Raw genomic sequence first — 18,966 nt, forward strand, 5'->3', positions numbered from 1 at the left:
AACCCGTGACCCCTGCTTTGGCAGGCGGATTCTTAACCACTGTGCCACCAGGGAAACCCTGTAATTTGCTTATCTATTCAATCACATACTGATGGACCTTTCAGTTGTTCCAATATTTAGCTATGCGAGATCAAGCTGCTGTGAACCTTGTGTTGTCCTTGTGTACAAGTCTTTGTGGGTACCAATGCTTACATTCCCTTGAATAAATACTAGGAGTGGAATGGCTGGATTATATGGCTGGTGTATGGTTAACATTTTAAGAAACTGCCAAACTGGTTTTTTTTTTTTTTTTTTTTTTTTGCGGTACGTGGGCCTCTCACTGTTGTGGCCTCTCCCGTTGCGGAGCACAGGCTCCGGACGCGCAGGCTCAGCGGCCGTGGCTCACGGGCCCAGCCACTCCGCGGCATGTGGGATACTCCCGGACCGGGTCACGAACCCGTGTCCCCTGCATCGGCAGGCGGACCCTCAACCACTGCGCCACCAGGGAAGCCCTTGCTGGGGTTTTAATTTTAACCATTCTAGTAGGTGGGAAGTAGTACCTCATTGTGGTTTTAATTTGCATTTCCTTAAGACTAATGGTGTTGTTATTTTCCATCTGTAGATCTTCTTTGATGAGGTGACTATTCTCTTTAAATTCTCCTCTTATTAATAAGTGTTGAGAGTTCTTTATCTAGATACAAGTCCTTTGTCAGCTATATTTTTGCAAATATTTTCTCCCGGTCTGTGCATGCCTTTTCATTTTTGTAACAAATGCCTTAGATTACTTTCATACACATTGAGTCTGAGAACCTGTCTTCAATGACCAACAGTGCAAATTCAAACAGCAGTAAGAGGTGCCGGCCCATCCGACTGGCAAAAATAAAAGGAGGGTCCTCAGGCATTGGTGATGGGGAGTCGCGGGAACACTCCTGATACTCTGTTAGAAGGAGTGGAAATTGGTGCAAAATCCTAAAAGGACTATTTGCTGATAGTTCATCAAAATCTTTAAATATGGGCTCCTATGACTCAGCGAGTTCTGTTCTAGGAATTCTTCCTGCAAAAGTAAATAAACAATAGCAGTAATTTGTCTGTTCCAGGATCTTTGGTCCTGGGTTTGTGCTGACAGGAGGGGGCTGCAGACATGCCTGGCTGGCCTCCCCGGGATCTTGATACTCTGCCCTGTGAGCTCAGAGCCCTGGGTGGAAGGCTCAGAGGGACTGGGAGGTCAGTGAGGCTAAAACTTGACGGGTCCCCAGCAGGGTGGCCGGAGGAAAGTGCAGTATAGGTCTCGCCCGACTGCATCAGGAGTCTGGGTCCACCCTGAGCCTGGCCTGGCCTCGGAGGTTCGAACCAGCCACCACCAGTACAGACTAGGAACAGGGGGACACTTGGCTGACACAGCTACCTGGGACCTAAGAAAGGACAGCGCTTTGCTCTAAATACCAGTAGTTTCTCTGGGACACAGGGAGGTGGGGTCTTGGTCAAGGCAGGCCAGGACTTGCTGGAGCCAAGCGGGAGAAGGGAGCTGGGAGCCTGGAGACCAGGGCTCTAGATTAGCGCCTGTCTCCTCCTCTGCCACTTGGCCCCGTCTTTTCCCCTTCTGAGCCCCCAGTCTCCTCTGCTGGATAGGGAAGAGGTGGATCAGGTAGTCAGTCCCCTCTGGCCCCTCCAGCGAGGACTGAAAGCATGGGTGTGGAAACCTTCCAGACTTGAGTTCCATTTCTGTCTCCATCATTTTCTGTGATGTGGCATGTTATTTAGCCTCTTCATACCTCCGTTTCTTTTTCTCTTTTTAAAAATTTTTTGTTGAAATATAGTTGATTTACAATGTTGTGTTAGTTTCGGGTGTGCAGCACAGTGACTCAGTTATCTATCTATCTCTTCATTTTGGATTATTTTCCACTATAGGTCATTACAAGATATTGGGTAGAGTTCCCTGTGCTATACGGAAGGTCCTTGTTGGTTATATATGTTATATATAACAGTGTATATATTTTAATCCCAAAGTCCTAATTTATCCCACCCCCCACTTTTCCCCTTTGGTAACCATAAGTTTCTTTTCTATGTCTGTGAGTCTATTTCTGTTTTGTAAATAAGTTCATTTGTATCATTTTTTTAGATTCACATATAAGTGCTATCATATGATGTTTGTCTTTCTCTGTCCGACTTACTTCACTGAGTGTGATCATCTCTAGGTCCATCCATGCTGCTGCAAAGGGCATTATTTCATTCATGTACCTCAGTTTCTGTCTCAAATTAAAACCCTGCAATGGCTCCTTAATTTGCTTTGGGAAAAGGCCCTCATGATCTGCCCCTTCCCTCCTCTCCAGCTCCACCTGCCACTCTCCCGGTGCCCCCCACCTCATGCATCACACTCAGGTCACAGTGGAGCCCCTAAACTCCTCCCCCCTGACCCCAGGGCCTTTACATATGCTCTCACCTCTGCCTTGCCTGTCTTCAGCCTCTCTCCCCTGCTTGGTTCTACTCATTCATCAGAGCTCAGATGCCACTTCCTCGGGGTTAGCCTTCCCTGACCCCAGACACAGTCACTCCGGATGCTGATCTCTGTCATCGCACAGCTGTGGTCATTAAACAATGATGTCTGTGATTATTTGTTTGATGCCTGTCTCCCTGTGGCCCTGGGAGCTCCCTGAGAGCAGGGAGGATACAGTCTTGTTTGGGACTGTGTCTCCTGCCCTTTACATGGGCCAGGTAGAGAGTAGGCACCCCAGTTACTCTGTTGAACAAGTAGTGCTAAGCCCTATATCATCCATTCTAAGATGTGTTTTCACCCCACATTTTAACATCTCTGAAATCAGGAATTCTTTTTTTTTTTTTTTTGCGGTACGCGGGCCTCTCACTGTTGTGGCCTCTCCCGTTGCGGAGCACAGGCTCCGGATGCACAGGCTCAGTGGCCATGGCTCACGGGCCCAGCCGCTCCATGGCATGTGGGATCTTCCCGGACTGGGGCACGAACCCGTGTCCCCTGCATTGGCAGGCAGACTCTCAACCACTGCACCACCAGGGAAGCCCCAGGAAATATTTTATAACTGCAGTGACCAGGTAGCAACTGAGACATTTTCTCCAATACCTGCACGTGTGCATCAAAACTTGCAGCTTGGAAGGGCAACCCGAGACAAGAGTGGAACACTCTGAAGAAAAGCTGCATCATCCATGCTCTTGATGATACAGGACAATATTGCCTGGGACAACACAGACCTCTGACTCCCAACAAAAAAGTGACATAGAAAAGTCAGATTCTAAATCCACTATACTTCAACAAAAATAAATAAATAAATAAAATCTAAAAAAAAATTCAGATTCTGCGTGTACAAAAGTTTCAGGAATATCTTCACTAAATTATTTTGATCATAGCTTCCTTTTTATGTAAACCCAATAGTGATATATGATTAAAATATCTGTTTAAAAGAATGCATTTGGGGCTTCCCTGGAGCAGTGGTTGAGAATCTGCCTGCCAATGCAGGGGACACGGGTTCGAGCCCTCGTCTGGGAGGATCCCACATGCCGCGGAGCAACTGGGCCTGTGAGCCACAACTACTGAGCCTGAGCGCCTTGAGCTTGTGCTCCGCAACAAGAGAGACCACGACAGTGAGAGGCCTGCGCACCGCGATGAAGAGTGGCCCCAGCTCCCCGCAACTAGAGAAAGTCCTCGCACAGAAACAAAGAACCCAACACAGCCAAAATTAAATAAATAAATTTATTTTTTAAAATGCATTCAATAAGTATAAAAATAAAATTTCTAAGTGATAAGGAAGTGTGTCATATTTTACTTAGTGCTAGAGACCCCTGTAGGGTGCAGAGCTCTGGGAGGCCATAGGGGGCGCTCTATCCACGGGCGCCTTCCCAGTCCAGAGTTTTGGGAATCGGGGCCGGAAGCCTTGTGGCATGTCGTTCTCCGTGTTTCCTGTAGGTGGCACTAGACAGCCACAGTCAGGCGCAGCCCTGGGCACAGCCTAGAGGAAGTCCCATGCTGGAGGGTGGGGACGGGTGAGGCTGGAGGGAGGCCTCAGGAGTGTCCTATCCTGGAGGGGAACAGGCTCTTCCGCCTCCCCAGGGAGAAGCCATGGCCAGTTCTACCAGCCCGTCTAGCTCAGAGGCAGATCTGGGTGGGGAGAGAACTTAGGAACAGAAGTCCGCAGCCCTGCCTCGCCTGGGCAAGCTGTGTGGTTCTGGCTCCCCTTCCCTTTATGGCCCCAGTCTTGCTCCCACGCAGTGGGGGCGTGAAAGCCTGCCACATCTGACCCCTAACGGTAAAGGTCTGAGGTGGCTGAAAGTCCTCCACCAGCTGCCCAGAAGGCCACTGGCTTACCTGCAGAGCCCCAAGCCCTGTGACATCTCTCTCCTTGTCTGACCTTGCCACCTGCCCCTGAGGTCAAGATGTTTCCCTTACTCCCTGGATTGGGAAACAGAGGCCCAAGGAGATTAAGTGACTTTCCCAAGGCTACAGAACTGTGAGTGGTTGGAGCCATGTGTGAAAAGTAGATCTGTTTGCTCCTTCTACCATATCTGTCTGACCTCTTGCAATGGAAGGGCATGCAGAACAGGGTGGGAGAGAACTTCCCATCGAAGAAAATGAGCTAAGAGAAGTTCCTTGGTAAGATGGTGGATTAATCGTACATGCCTAATTTGTCTCCCTCCTAAAACTACAGTAAAGAGATTTTTTTTTAAGCCATTGATTTTTTAAAGAAAAGACACGAAAAACACAAATTATAAAAGAAAAACTCGGACTTCCCTGGTGGTCCAGTGGCTAAGACTCTGCACTCCCAATGCAGGGGGCCTGGGTTCAATCCCTGGTCAGGGAACTAGATCCTGCATGCAGCAACTAAGAGTTCGCATGCCACAACTAAAAGATCCCGCACATGGCAATGAAGATCCCGCATGCCACAACTGAGACCCAGCGCAGCCAAATAAATAAATAAACTTGATAAATTAGACTTTTAAATTTTAAAAACTTTGCCCTTCAAAAGTTGCCATTAAGAGAATAAAGAGGGCTTCCCTGGTGGCGCAGTGGTTGAGAGTCTGCCTGCTGATGCGGGGGACGCGGGTTCGTGCCCCGGTCCGGGAAGATCCCACATGCCGCGGAGCGGCTGGGCCCGTGAGCCATGGCCACTGAGCCTGCGCGTCCAGAGCCTGTGCTCTGCGGCGGGAGAGGCCACAGCAGTGAGAGGCCCGCGTGCCGCAAAAAAAAAAAAAAAAAAAAGACAGCGGTATGTGCTTATTACTTAGAAATATGAGATGTGTAAGTGCTAGAAAAAAAACGAGCTCAAAGACTCAAAAGTGGTTGCTTCTGGGGTGGGGTAGTGTGGGGAGACGAGGGAGGGGCAGACAGGAAACCGATGCATGTTGTTATCTTCCTTTTAGCACAGGTTGGTTTTGCTTCCCATGCCCAGACAGAATTGCATCAATTCTAAGATGCCCATTTATTTACATGTTTAAAAATTGAAGTATAGTTGATTTAAAATATCGTGTTAGTTTCAGGTATACAGCACAGTGATTCAGATATATATATATATATCTTGTATCTATCACTTACTGGCTGGGTGACATTAAGGAAGTCACTTAGCCTCTCTGAGGCCCAAATTCTTCACCTAAAAAACGTGATAATACTCCAGAATTGTTTAGAATACTAAGTAAGCACATGGGCAGGAAGCCCAGTTCTTGACCTACACTAGGAGTGCAATAAACAGCAGCTGTTCCAATTAGCTCTTTTTAAATTTAAAATAATTGTTATTTTATCAAAATAATGCCATACTTCAATGAATCTAAGACATCACCAACTGTAACACGCACCATTACTTATGCACCATCAAGAAAAAAACACTGCCAATTATAGCTGTCAGGTGCACCACTGATTGTGAAAAGATTCATCTTGATTTTAAAGATTTTAAAAGTGAATAAATGAAATTATCATACTAAGTGAAGTAAGCCAGACATAGAAAGATAAATATCATATGATATCGCTTATATGTGGAATATAAAAAAAAAAAAATGCAAATGAACTTTTTTCCAAAACAGAAAGAGACTCACAGACACAGAAAACACACTTATGGTTACCAAAGGGGAAAGCGGGGGGGAGGGATAAATTAGGAGTTTGGGATTAACAGATACACACTACTATACGTAAAATAGATAAACAACAAGGACCTACTGTATAGCACAGGGAATTATAGTCAATATCTTGTAATAGCCTATAATGGAAAAGAATCTGAAAAAGAATACCTATATATCTATCTATATCTATATCTATATATCTGAATCACTTTGCTGTACACCTGAAGCTAACACAACATTGTAAATCAACTATACTTCAATCAAAAAAAAAAAATTAGGGGCTGCCTGACTCCTGAGTATGTTACCTCTGTTTTGATTAGTTTGAAAGTGCTCCATCTATGGTCCCTTCAGTTGTAAGACCCAGCGAGAGACAGGGGGTTGCTCAAAATCACACAGCAAGACAAAGCCAAGTTGGGTCTAGACCTGGGCCTTTAACCCCCAGTCCATTGTCCTTCTCTGGAACCTGGTCTCTCCCTTACTGTTACCCTGATACTCAGGACCCCACTGAGAGCTTGGATTGCAGCTCCTATATGCAGGCAGCATTTATGGGGCGCAGGGAGAGCCCTAAGAGGTGGACTCTGGGAGGGCAAGGCAGGGCCTTGTACCTGGAGGTGCTCAACAAACTTGTCACATGAACGTCGCAGTGAGTTCCTGGATCAGCAGAAGGGCCAGGCTGGCCTCAGGACCAGGCGACCCCACAGGAGGAGTCTGGGGGCACCAATGTGGAGGGACACTGTGGGCGGAGACCAGGGGCTTGTCTGGATGCTGGGGCAAGCTCACTCTTTTTAGGCAATGGTGTGCTTGTTCAAGGTCTCCAGGGCACAAGGCTGCTGGTGGTTCTCACGATGGGGAGGGGGATAAAACCAGCCAAGCAGTCCTTCGGCTTTGCCTCCTCTTTTGGCAAAGAAATTGCTCCTACCTCCCAACACTGAAAAGAGCCCTTGTCACTATTTACTGAGTGTCTCACCAGCCCTCCTAACAGAGGCCCAGAGAGGTCAAGCCAAGCATCTGCAGTCACACAGCCAGGAGCCTGTCTGACTCTAGAGCCTGTGCTCTAACCCTTAGCAGCACTGCCTCTCCCACGGTGTTTCTGTGTATCCGATGGTACACGTTCATCTGGGGCACCAGCCTCTTAAAGGGAAACGTACATCCTGTTTCCGGTTCTGTCTCAAAGATATGAATTGTCGATAACAGTGCCTCAGGAGCTAATCTCTCACGCGAAGCCCTGCCTCCTCTTTCCTTCCTCTCTCCTCTGGCCCTTCGCACAGACCCCGGCAGCCCCCAGCCTGCACGTGGCCATGGCCTGCCTGCAGGTTTTGCAGCATTTTCACACCTTGTGTCTCGGAGCCTCATTCTCCTCTTCTGTCAAATGGGAAGAAGAGTAAAACTGACCTCATAGTTCTTCTTTAGAGACTGGAGGGGTTGATATGTGTTCTGTATGGTGCACGGCACCTGGTGGGAATCTAGGAGGAGGGTCTAGGAGTCAGGGGACATAGGTGTGACCCTTGGGTCTGTCACTGACCAGCTGTGCAGCCAGAGGCAAGTCTCTGCCTCTCTGAGCCTCAGTTTCCTCATCTGTATGATGGGGGTGGCGGCCTTGCTCCCGCCATCATTTACCTACAACAGGTCGAGGGGTGAGACTGATGTACTGTGGTTCACGGTCGTCTTCACTGTTCAGCTCCATTGACCCTCTTCTCGCATCAAAAGAGCCCATCTAGAAACCTCATCCCAAGACTCTTCTGTTCCCGAGGGTGCTGGGAATCCTCATGAGACCGAGCTGAGGGACCCCTGTGAACATCGAATCCTTCATCTGTGAAATGGGCACAATGACAGTATCTGCCTAACTGCCGTGTGGGGAGAACTTGGTGAGTTAATACGTGTAAATTGCCCAGCGGATCTTACCCGATGGAAAGCTTCCCTTCCACAGGCGTGCAAAGGGAAACAAGCAAGGAGGTTCGCGGCAGCAGGATTTGGGATGGAGAGAAGGGGGGGATCTCCATGTTCCATCTCCCATATAGCCTCAGAGCGCCTGAATTCCTGGGGTTCCACCTTGGGAAGCCCCTCCCACATGCCAAAGTTGCTCTGAGTCACAGAGATGGCAGAGTGGCCGGCCCTTGCAGTTATTATAACCACTTCCGAGGTGAGGTTGTAAAAGACTGTGGCTTCCATCTCGGGCTCTCTCCACTCACTCAGGGGCAAGCAGCTGTCACATCATGGGGACACTCAAACAGCCTATGGGGAGAACTGAAGTCTCCAGGCCCAGCCAGCAAGAAACAGACGCCTGCAGCAATCACAGGAGTGAGCCTATAAGCCGATTCTCCAGTCCCTACAGAAGACGGCAGCTTGACTCCCCAGCGACCCGGAACCAGAACCATCCAGCTGAGCCACTCCCGGATTCCTGACCCCCAGGACCTCTGAGTTAGTAATGTTTGTTTTTTCTTTTTTTTTTTTGGCCACACTGGGATCTTAGTTCCCTGACCAGGGATGAACCCGTGCCCCCTGCAGTGGAAATGCAGTGTCTTAACCACTGGACCGCCAGGGAAGTCCCTAAATGTTTGTTTTTCTAAGGTGCTGAGTTTTGGGGTAGTTTGTTATACAGCAGTAAATAACTTGACACAGGGCCCCATTAGATCCATTTTCGTGTACACGTGTTACAGAAGGCTAGACCAATGTTAAAAAGAATGAGGTGGATTCCTGTGTCCAAACATGGAAAGATATCCAAGGTATGCCGCTAAGTGAAAGGAAATCTTGCAGAGCAATATGTATCATGTGATGCTTTTTGTATAGAAATATGCTGTCATTGCACAGCCAAAAAATCTGGAGGCATTTATCCAAACTACTAATAATGGTGTTCTCTCTCATTGCAAAAGCAGGGAGGGTGCACAGGAGACCTTCACTCATTATTTACGTCATGTTTGAACGTTTTATGATGTAACCATCTTAGTTTGGTAAACTGGTGGGGAAACAATATTTTTAAAAAAGATTTGCCTAAAATGAGCCTGGTAGAAAAACATATTAGAGTAAATTGGCTTCAATAACAAATAACGCTTGAAATCTCAGTGTTGAACAGATTAAGAGTTAATTTCTTAGTCTTGTAAAGTTCAATCAGCAGCAGTGAGGGGTGGGTGGGAAGGACTTTGCTTCACGGAGCTGTCAGGGGATCTGGCTGGCTCATGGGGCTCTGTGTTTTCACACGTGGCTTCCCAGGCGGCCCTGGGCACAGACATCCAGCTGGCTCACGGGGAAAGAGAGGGCAGAGGATGAAGTGGGAGAATTTTTCGTGGGTCAGATCTGGAAATGATGCTCAGTCACTTCTGACCACATTCCTTTTTTTTTTTTTTTTTTTTTTTGCGGTATGCGGGCCTCTCACTGTTGTGGCCTCTCCCGTTGCGGAGCACAGGCTCCGGACGCGCGGGCCCAGCGGCCATGGCTCACGGGCCCAGACGCTCTGCAGCATGTGGGATCTTCCCGGACCGGGGCACGAACCCGTGTCCCCTGCATCGGCAGGCAGACTCTCAACGACTGTGCCACCAGGGAAGCCCTGCCCACATTCCTTTTAGCCAGAACTCAGTTATCCTCTGGCTGTGGCTCTGAGTGCGTGACCTCAGGACCATCTACCCTTCGGCCGCCCAGGATGACTGTCAACTTTCATCGTGCTGTCCCATCCGAGAACCTCAGCCACAGGAATATCAGGGCAAGGCCCTCCTGCTGCCCCCAGATGCTACCGACCACCCAGAGGAAGGAAGTGCTGATGCACCACATTCTAGAACTTTACCTCTCCGCTGAGGGGGGGCCCAGCCTGTCCGGTGTGGTCCGGTCCATCACTCAGGAGCACAGCCTTCTGACCTGGTGCCCCCTCCTGCCTCCCCTCCCAGGGGCAGGGCTCATCACCTAGGGTGGGGCTGTTTGAGGATGAACCCGGGGTCATGGAGCCCCAGGAATTGTTTGCAAACTGCCATGTGCATCCGCACGTATCTGCAAGCCGGCAACACCAGGCTCGCCAAGGTCAAGAAACATGTGGCTGCTGTTCCCTGTTCCCTGCCCGCACACCAAGCCCTGTGCTGAGGGCCCGCCCCGCAGGAATGTGTGTGGGAGGGACCCTCCCCGCAAGTCTCTGAGGAGCCCCAGATGGGCAAACTGAGGCTCAGAGAGGGGACATCACTCACCCAAGGTCACACAGCTCCTAAGGGGTGAGACTGAGAAGAGAGTGAAAGCAGGTCTGCTGACTCCAAACCCAGTGTTCCTTCCTCATCCTTACTCCACTTCATTCATTCATTCATTCATTCATCCCTCTACTGTGTGCCAGGCTCTGTGTTAAGGATAGAGTAGTGAGCAAAACTCCAATCTAAGTCCTTTCCCTCATAGAGCTTATGCTCAGGGGTGGTAGGAGACAGAGAATAGTAATAACAATAAAAATAATAGCAAACATAAGAGGTTATCAGAAAGTAGAGTGTTCCTATGAAACCTTTCATAAGCTGAAATGGCATAAAGCAAAGAAGCGATTACTTTGGGACACGTCTTGCTAATGGATGCACAAAATAAACCGAGACAAAGCACAGATGCTCACAGACGCAGTTCAAATCTTTGGTGGCTTGACGCTGAGGTGCTGAGTGTATTTCTCGGGTAAGGAGCTTGGCGGTGCCACTGTTGCTGCATGGGGTGCGCGCTGCCTCTATAGCGGCTTGCTGCAAAACAAACACTGAATGCTATTTTTTATTTTCTCTTTCGTCTTTTTTGTGAAAGCGAAAATCCTCTTCGGATTTCTTTCAGTTAGGGAAAGCAAGTACTCATGTAGGTCTTTTGTCAAAGCAAAGTGGTGTAGAGCGAACTTTCAAAAAGCGAGGGATAGGGCCTCCCTGGTGGCGCAGTGGTTGAGAGTCCGCCTGCCGATGCAGGGGATACGGGTTCGTGCCCCGGTCTGGGAGGATCCCATATGCCGCGGAGCGGCTGGGCCCGTGAGCCATGGCCGCTGGGCCTGCGCATCCGGAGCCTGTGCTCCGCAACGGGAGAGGCCACAACAGTGAGAGGCCCGCATACCGCAAAAAAAAAAAAAAAAAAAAAGCGAGGGATACCTATATGCAGGGCACTTGCGATGTGCCACGCACAGGCCAGGCATTTTACATATTCTTTAAATTCCTCCAACAGTCCTTTTATCATTACTCCAATGAGGCAGCTGAGACCCAGAGAGGCTAGATAACTTGTTCAAAGGCAGAGCTTGGATGTGGTGGAGACAGGGTTCCAACCAGAGTCCAAGGCTCTTAACCAGCACACTCATGAAAACAAAACAAAAAAACCCACAGGAAACACGCACATAAATAAGCAAGACAATTACAGAGAGTGATCAATGCTATGAAGCAAGGAATGTAGAGAGATGTGTTTCAGGGTGCCAGGAGACGCAGGGGACAGGGAGATGGACAATCATGGTCAGTCTTTCCTAGTTGGTGACATTTGAATGGAGGCCATGGGAAGTTGTGCGGAAAGACATACCAGGCAGAGAACACGGATGTGCAAATGTCCTGAGGCAGGCATGGACAGGGACAGGGAAGCCGGTGGTCAGGGGCCTAGGAAACAAGGGGGAAACATAGAAAGTGAGTTCAGAGAGTGGGTAGGGGACACCCCAAGGGCCTTGCAGGCCACAGTAAGGATTTTGGATTCTGCTTGAAGAACAGTGAGAGAATATCAGAGGGCTGAAACAGAGAAGTGGTATTTTTCAAACTGTGGTCCCTGCGCATTTTCAAGTTATTAATTTTTATTTCACTAATCCAGTAAAATCACCAGCCTCCATACTGGACTGGGGGGAGGCTGGAGCCTGGCCTGTGGTAGCATTCCTGCTTGTGTCTGAGCCAAGTAGAGCTATGTCAGGAACAAGGAGAAAATAACGGAGAAGAGAGGGGAGCTGTATTAGTTACCTACTGCTATGCAACTTATCACCCCCCGCAAATGCAACATCTTAAAACAAGAAACATTTACTATCCCAGAGTTTCTGTGGGTCAGGAATCTTTGACTCAAGGTCCCTTACAAAACTGCAATCAGCAGGGGCTGGGGGTCCACCTCAAGGCTCAGTTGGAGGAGGATTTGCTTCCGAGCTCACTCACCTGCTTATGGGCAGCATTCAGTTCCTTGTGTTCTGTTGGCCAGGGCCTCCCTCAGTCCCTTGTCACGTGTGCTTCTCCGTAGGATGGCACAACATGGCAGGTGGTTTCATCAGGGCCAGCAAGTAAGAAAGCAAGAGAGGGCAAGCAAGACGGAAGCCTGTGTCTTTCTTTCTTTTTCTTTTTTAAAATATTTATTTATTTATTTATTTTTGGCTGCATTGGGTCTTAGTTGCGGCACGCGGGATCCTCTGCTGTGGCATGCAGGCTCCTTGTTTTGTTGCATGGGCTCCAGAGCATGTGGGCTCAGTAGTTGCGGAGCACAGGCTTAGTTGCCCCATGGCATGTGGGATCTTAGTTCCCTGACCAGGTATTGAACCCGCGTTCCCTGCACTGGAAGGTGTATTCTTAACCACTGGACCACCAGGGAAGTCCGCAAGCCTGTGTCTTTCTATAACCTAGTCTCAGAAGTGACATCCCATCACTTTTTTTCTTTTCTTTTTTTAACATTTATTTATTTGGCTGCGCCAGGTCTTAGTTGTGGTACTCGGATCCTCGTTGCCACGTGTGGGAAATTTAGTTGCAGCATGTGGGATCTAGTTCCCCGACCAGGGATCGAACCCAGGCCCTTGGCAGTGAAAGTGCAGAGTCCTAACCACTGGACCACCAGGGAACTCCCATTTTCTTATTAAACTTTAAAAATTTTGGAATAATGTGAAATTTACAAAAAAAACCTGCCAAGATTACACAGAAGGTTTCTGTAAATCCCTCACCCAGTTTCCCCTAACGTTATCATCTTAATTCACCATGGAATGTTTGTCAAGAGAAATCTGCTTTGGTACATTGTTATAAACAAAATTCCAGCCCTTATTCAGATTTCACTCCTATTCACACTGATGAACAGGATCTGTTCCAGGGTCCAATCTAGGATACCACACTGCATTTTGTCAAGTCTGCTTGATTTCTCCTGGTCTGTTTCCTCTGTTTTTCCTTGCTTTTCATGACCTTGAGTTTTGAGGGGATCTGGCCAAGTATTTCATAGAATGTCTCTCAATTCGAGTTTGTCTTTGTTTTTCCTTTGATTATGTTGGGGTTATGGATTTGGGAGTAGGAAACCGCAGAAGTAGATACAGTGCCCTCCTCATTACATTATATTAGGGGGACTCATGATCCCCATGTGACATCACCTAGGAGATTAACCTTCATCTCTTGGTTCTCTTGGTTAAACTGGCTTCTGATATGTCTCCCCACTGTAAGGGTACCGTTCTTTCCTCGTACTCTATTCGTTGGAAGTGAGTCACGAAATCCAGCCCATACTCAAGGAGTGGGGAATTAAACTCCACCTGCTGGAGGAGTATGGTAAATTAGTTGGAATTCTTCTGTAAGGATGATTTGTTCCTTCTCTCCCATTTATTCTTTTTTTTTTTTTCTTTTTGCGGTATGCGGGCCTCTCACTGTTGTGGCCCCTCCCGTTGCGGAGCACAGGCTCCGGACGCGCAGGCCCAGCGGCCATGGCTCACGGGCCCAGCCGCTCCGCGGCATATGGGATCCTCCCAGACCGGGGCACGAACCCGTATCCCCTGCATCGGCAGGCGGACTCTCAACCACTGCGCCACCAGGGAGGCCCCCATTTATTCTTTATTCAATCAATTTTTTATATCAGTATGGACTTGTATACTTCTTTTATACTTTGAGTTGTAATCCAATACTGTTATTTATTTTGTTGCTCAAATAGTTCCAGCTTTGGGCTTCCCTGGTGGCACAGTGGTTAAGAATCCACCTGCCAATGCAGGGGACATGGATTCGAGCCCTGGGCCGGGAAGATCCTACATGCTGCAGAGCAACTAAGCCCGTGTGCCACAACTACTGAGCCTGCACTCTAGAGCCCGTGAGCGACAACTACTGAAGCCCACGTGCCACACCTACTGAAGCCCGTGTGCCACAATTACTGAAGCCCGCAAGCCACAACTACTGAAGCCCGCAAGCCACAACTACTGAAGTCCACGTGCCACAACTACTGAAGCCCGGGCGCCTAGAGCCCCTGCTCTGCAACAAGAGAAGCCACCGCAATGCGAAGCCCGTGCACCGCAACGAAGAGTAGCCCCCACTCGCCACAACTAGAGAAAGCCTACGTGCAGCAACGAAGACCCAACGCAGCTAAAAAAAAAAAAAGAAAAGAAAAAAGTTGCTGTTATGCCGAGTGAAGGACAAAAAGCTGACAATTTCCCTGTGGTTTGGAAAGGAAAATCTAGCGGGCAGGCTGGGGCCCCCGGGGAGCACAAGGGCTGGACTCAACACGGTGGAGGGGCAACCTCATTTCCACAAAACATCATCATCTGTCACACTCAGTTTGTCCAGTAGCTTGAATGCTGTTGTTCTTGTAGTTTGTTTTGTGCTTGATTTGTAGCTGTGTGGTGTAGGGTCCAAGGATACAGGACTCAGGACCCTGACTGTGTATGTCCAAAGCCTGGTTCTCACAGCTGGGTGATTATGGGCAAACAACTGATGTCTCTGAGCCTCAGTTTTCTCTTCTGTATAATGGGGACAATAACAATCCCTATCTCACAGGTGGTGGTAAGAACTCGGTGAGTTAATACATGTCAGGGGCACAGAGCAAGGGCGCAATAAATGTGAGCTAGTACAGCTATCAAGTTCATAGATATTTAGGGAAGAGAATAACTGAAATAATCTGTCACCTCTGGGGCTCTTGAGGTTTTCCCCCTTTAAATGGATGTTTATAATATTCGAGCTGGAGGAAGTTTGGGCTGCCATGAGTGTATGGCCCATGTCCAGCCCAGCACTGTTCACGTGTGGCCTGGCATTGTGTGCCCCATCCCCGATTCTCTCCCCTCCCCCAACCCAGACTGAGATTGAGCTCTGCAGGGCAGGGAGGGTCCGTTCACCCCACATCCCCTCTGTCCAGCCTAGTGCCTGGCACAAAGTAGCCTCCAGTAAGCACTGGGTGAATAAATGAATGCAAGCAGGCATGAATGAATGGAAAATCCAGCGGTGTGCATGTGACTTCATTACTGAACTTCCTCTCAGGTGATCAGGGAAGGCTTCCAGGAGGAAGTGGCGGGGGGGTGGGAGTGTGGTGAGGGGGGTATTCTAAGCAGAGGAGTCAGCCTGTACGAAGGTTTGGAGACCAGGAAGCATTTTATTCCTTCGGGGAAGTGAAAGCAGATTAATCTGGGTGGAGGGAGAAGGTGAGGGCGGGAGGTCATGAGGGAGGAGGGAGCAGGCAGGTGAGCAGGGCCCAGATCACTCACCTTCAGGAGCGGGTAGACTTTGCCCTGAGCAGGAGGGGAGGCAGGGCCTGGGATGGGACATCAGAGGCTAGGTGGGGAGCAAAGAAATCCCAGCTGGGCTGGTGCCCCACCCCCAGGGCTGCATATTGCTGTGTTGGCTTTGGGCAGGTTGCTTCCTCTTTCTGGGTCACAGTTCTTCCATCTGTGAAATGGGCACTGGGTTCTTATGAGGGTGGACACCAGACTGGACCACAATGTACATTCCCCTAGCCTGCTGATGGGCTGGGAGAGTCTGTCTGCCGGTTGGCAGGACAATCTGGCTTAATGTATAATTACATCCTTACAATGTTCCTAACCTTCAACTCAGCAGTTCCTTTTCTTAGAACTTATCCTGAGATAACAATTTAGGACTTGTGAAAAGATTTGGCTCAGAGGATGTTCTTCAGAATGTGCCTGCGACGGCAGAAAAATTGGAAACAGCCTAAATGTCCTGCATTAGGGAAATGAACGTGATGCTATCAAAACTGGTGCTGAAAATTTTCATCTAATGACATGCAAAGGTTTTCATTGTACATTATGAAAATTTTTTACTGCAAAAATAACACATCTCACTTTTAAAGTATTCAAATCCTGAAGAAAATTATAAAATAAAAACTGAAAGGTCTCCCTCTACTCACCAATTTCTACTCTTGAAACTTAACCACTATTAGCAGTTTATTAAATTGTCTTTCAGACTTAGATCAATGTGTACACAAACATATAAACATATATACATATCTGTACATGTTAAACAATACATATGTAAGATGGTATCTTATTAAGAACATGCAGAGTTTCTTAAAATATTATCTAATTACGTACATGGTGCTAGATTGTTATTGTAATGGCCCCCAAAGCATCTTGCCTTCCAGCATCCACGCCCTAGGGTAGGCCCCTCTCATGTCGAATTTGGATCTGATCATGTGACATCATGATCAGGTCCAAGGGACATTAGCAAGCATGGTGCAAGCAAGAGCTTGATGAGGGCTTGCACTTTGAGGCTTGTCCTTTTGAAATACTCATTCTTGGGATCCAGCTGCCATGCTGCAAGAAAGCTCAGTCTAGACTGCAGAATGATTAGCAGGTACGTGGAGAGGGGCGCTGGAGGATGAGAGGCCACCTTGGAAGTTCCAGCCCAGCTAAGCTCCCAGTTGAAGGCATCCACATGAGTGAGCCCTGCTGATGCCTCATGGTGCTAAAGAACTGCCCTGTTTCAGAGTGGTAACTGAGCAATAGATGATAGAAACATGGATTGTTCTGCAACTTTTTAAAAATCTTAACAATACATATATATATCGTGAACATCCTCCTAGGTCGGTTCATATAGATCAGCTCATTCTTTTTTGTGACATTTCTTTTTTTTCTTCTTAATTAATTAATTAATTTTTATTTTTGGCCGCGTTGGGTCTTTGTTGCGGCGTGCAGGCTTTCTCTAGTTGTGGCGAGCAGGGGCTACTCTTCCTTGTGGTGTGCAGGCTTCTCATTGCGGTGGCTTCTTTTGCTGTAGAGCACGGGCTCTAGGTGCGCGGGCTTCAGTGGTTGTGGCACACGGGCTCAGTAGTTGTGGCTCGCGAGCTCTAGAGCACAGGCTCAGTAGTTGTGGCGCACGGGCTTGGTTGCTCCAAGGCATGTGGGATCTTCCCGGACCAGGGCTTGAACCCGTGTCCCCTGCTTTGGCAGGCGGATTCTTAACCACTGCGCCACCAGGGAAGTCTCTAGAGTGTCTTTAGGATAAATTCCCAGAAGCAGAATGGCTAGGTCAAAGGGTATGCATTTGAAAAGTTTTCACAGATATGGTTAAACTGCCCTCCAGAATGGTTGTACCAGTTTGTGTTCCTATTCACAGTGGGTAAGTGGGTCAGGCCCCCAACCCTTATCCAAGCTTGAAAAGCCACTTAAACAGCATCATTAGGAAGCATGAGTGCGTGAAAGTGTTACAGAAGTGGCGGGGGGAGGGCGGTGAGGTGCCGGACCGTGGGGAAGATTCTGTTGCAGCTGCAGGGAGCAGGGTCTGGGGCCCCAGCCCAGCCCCACCTCAGTTCCTTCCTCTTCTGCTGGGGCAGCTGTGCTCAGCACATCCTCTTTCAGTGCAGCCCTTGAAGGCACTTCCCCAACAGACGGGCTTCACGGGTAGGCTCAAGTTCCTCCAGCTTTGACCCCCTGCTCACTGAAATCCTCTGGCTCAGAAGGCCCCCAGCCCCAGTCCCCACCTCCTGCAAAGAGAGGAGCTTTCCAGGTTTGCCTGTGACTTTGGACAAACCTCTGATCTTTTCGGAGCCCATAAGTGCTTTTGAAAAAATGTGGGGACTTCCCTGGTGGTCCAGTGGTTAAGACTGCACTCCCAGTGCAGGGGGCCCAGGTTCAATCCTGGTCAGGGAACTAGATCCCACATGCCACAACTAAGGGTCCTCATGCCACAACTAAAGATCCTGCATGCTGCAACTGAAGATCCCTTGTGCTGCAACGAAGACCTGGCGAAGCCAAATATATAAATAAATAAATATTTTTAAAAAAAGAAAGAAAAAATGTGGATGATAACAATACCAGTCTTTGGGTACTGTTCTTTATTCCTTCACTAAACGTTTCTCTCTCTCTCTCTCTCTCTCTCTCTTCCTTCTGAAAACATCCTAAAGAAGCATCCTGGTCTCTTGGTCCCCATGGTCTAATGGGAGTCAGAGCCAGACCAGGTAACTGCATAGGCATCTATTTTTATGTTCTTGTATGTGGGGAATATGTCATCTGAAATCAAGTGCAAGTACGCAGGAACCTGATTTAGCTAGAGGGTGGGCAACGAGACAGCCATTGAGTTGAGACCATAGGATGAAGCTGCTAAAAGAGTGGAGAGCAGGGTAACTGAATTCCTGGTGGGTGGAACGCCTTGTGCAAAGGCCCTGAGGTGGGAGGGGCATGTCACATTCATTTCTGGGACTGAAAGAACTCGAGTGTAGAGAGTGAAGGGAAGAGAGGACTCAGATAAGACCCAAGGGGTTAACAGGATCACACTCTCCTTATGGACCAGTGTTGACCTTTAAACTAAGAACACTAGGGAGCCATTGACTGATGGTGAGAAGATTAAATGAGATAACATCTTGTAAATTTCTTAACCCACAGTTAGGGCACAATAAATGTTGTTGTTATTATTATTAATTTTAACTTTCTCCACCCTCTGGGGTATCAGGCCAGAAAATTCTCTTTGATCCCCAAAGGCCCTGACTAGTCTGGGTCAGGTGTGTCCCTTGACTGGGAAGGACCCCAGAAATAGCCCTAATGTTTTCAGAAATTGGAGTCCAAATCCAGAAAGCATCAGTAACTTGTCCCCAAGGTCACCCAGGGAGGCAACGCTGGGAACCCAGTTCTCAACTCCACGCCCAGTGCTTTTGCCAAAAGCAAGTTCTCATCACCTCCCTGCCCTGCTTGAAAACCTCAAGGGCTCCCCACTGCCTCCAGAAAGCCCACAGCCTGGCACTCAAGGCCCTCTGCTTGCGGTTATCTCTCCCTGACATGAACCTGCACCAAAGTGAAGGGCACTGTTCAGT

This window comes from Mesoplodon densirostris, chromosome 6, assembly GCF_025265405.1.
Source record: "Mesoplodon densirostris isolate mMesDen1 chromosome 6, mMesDen1 primary haplotype, whole genome shotgun sequence".
Taxonomy (NCBI): Eukaryota; Metazoa; Chordata; class Mammalia; order Artiodactyla; family Ziphiidae; genus Mesoplodon; species Mesoplodon densirostris.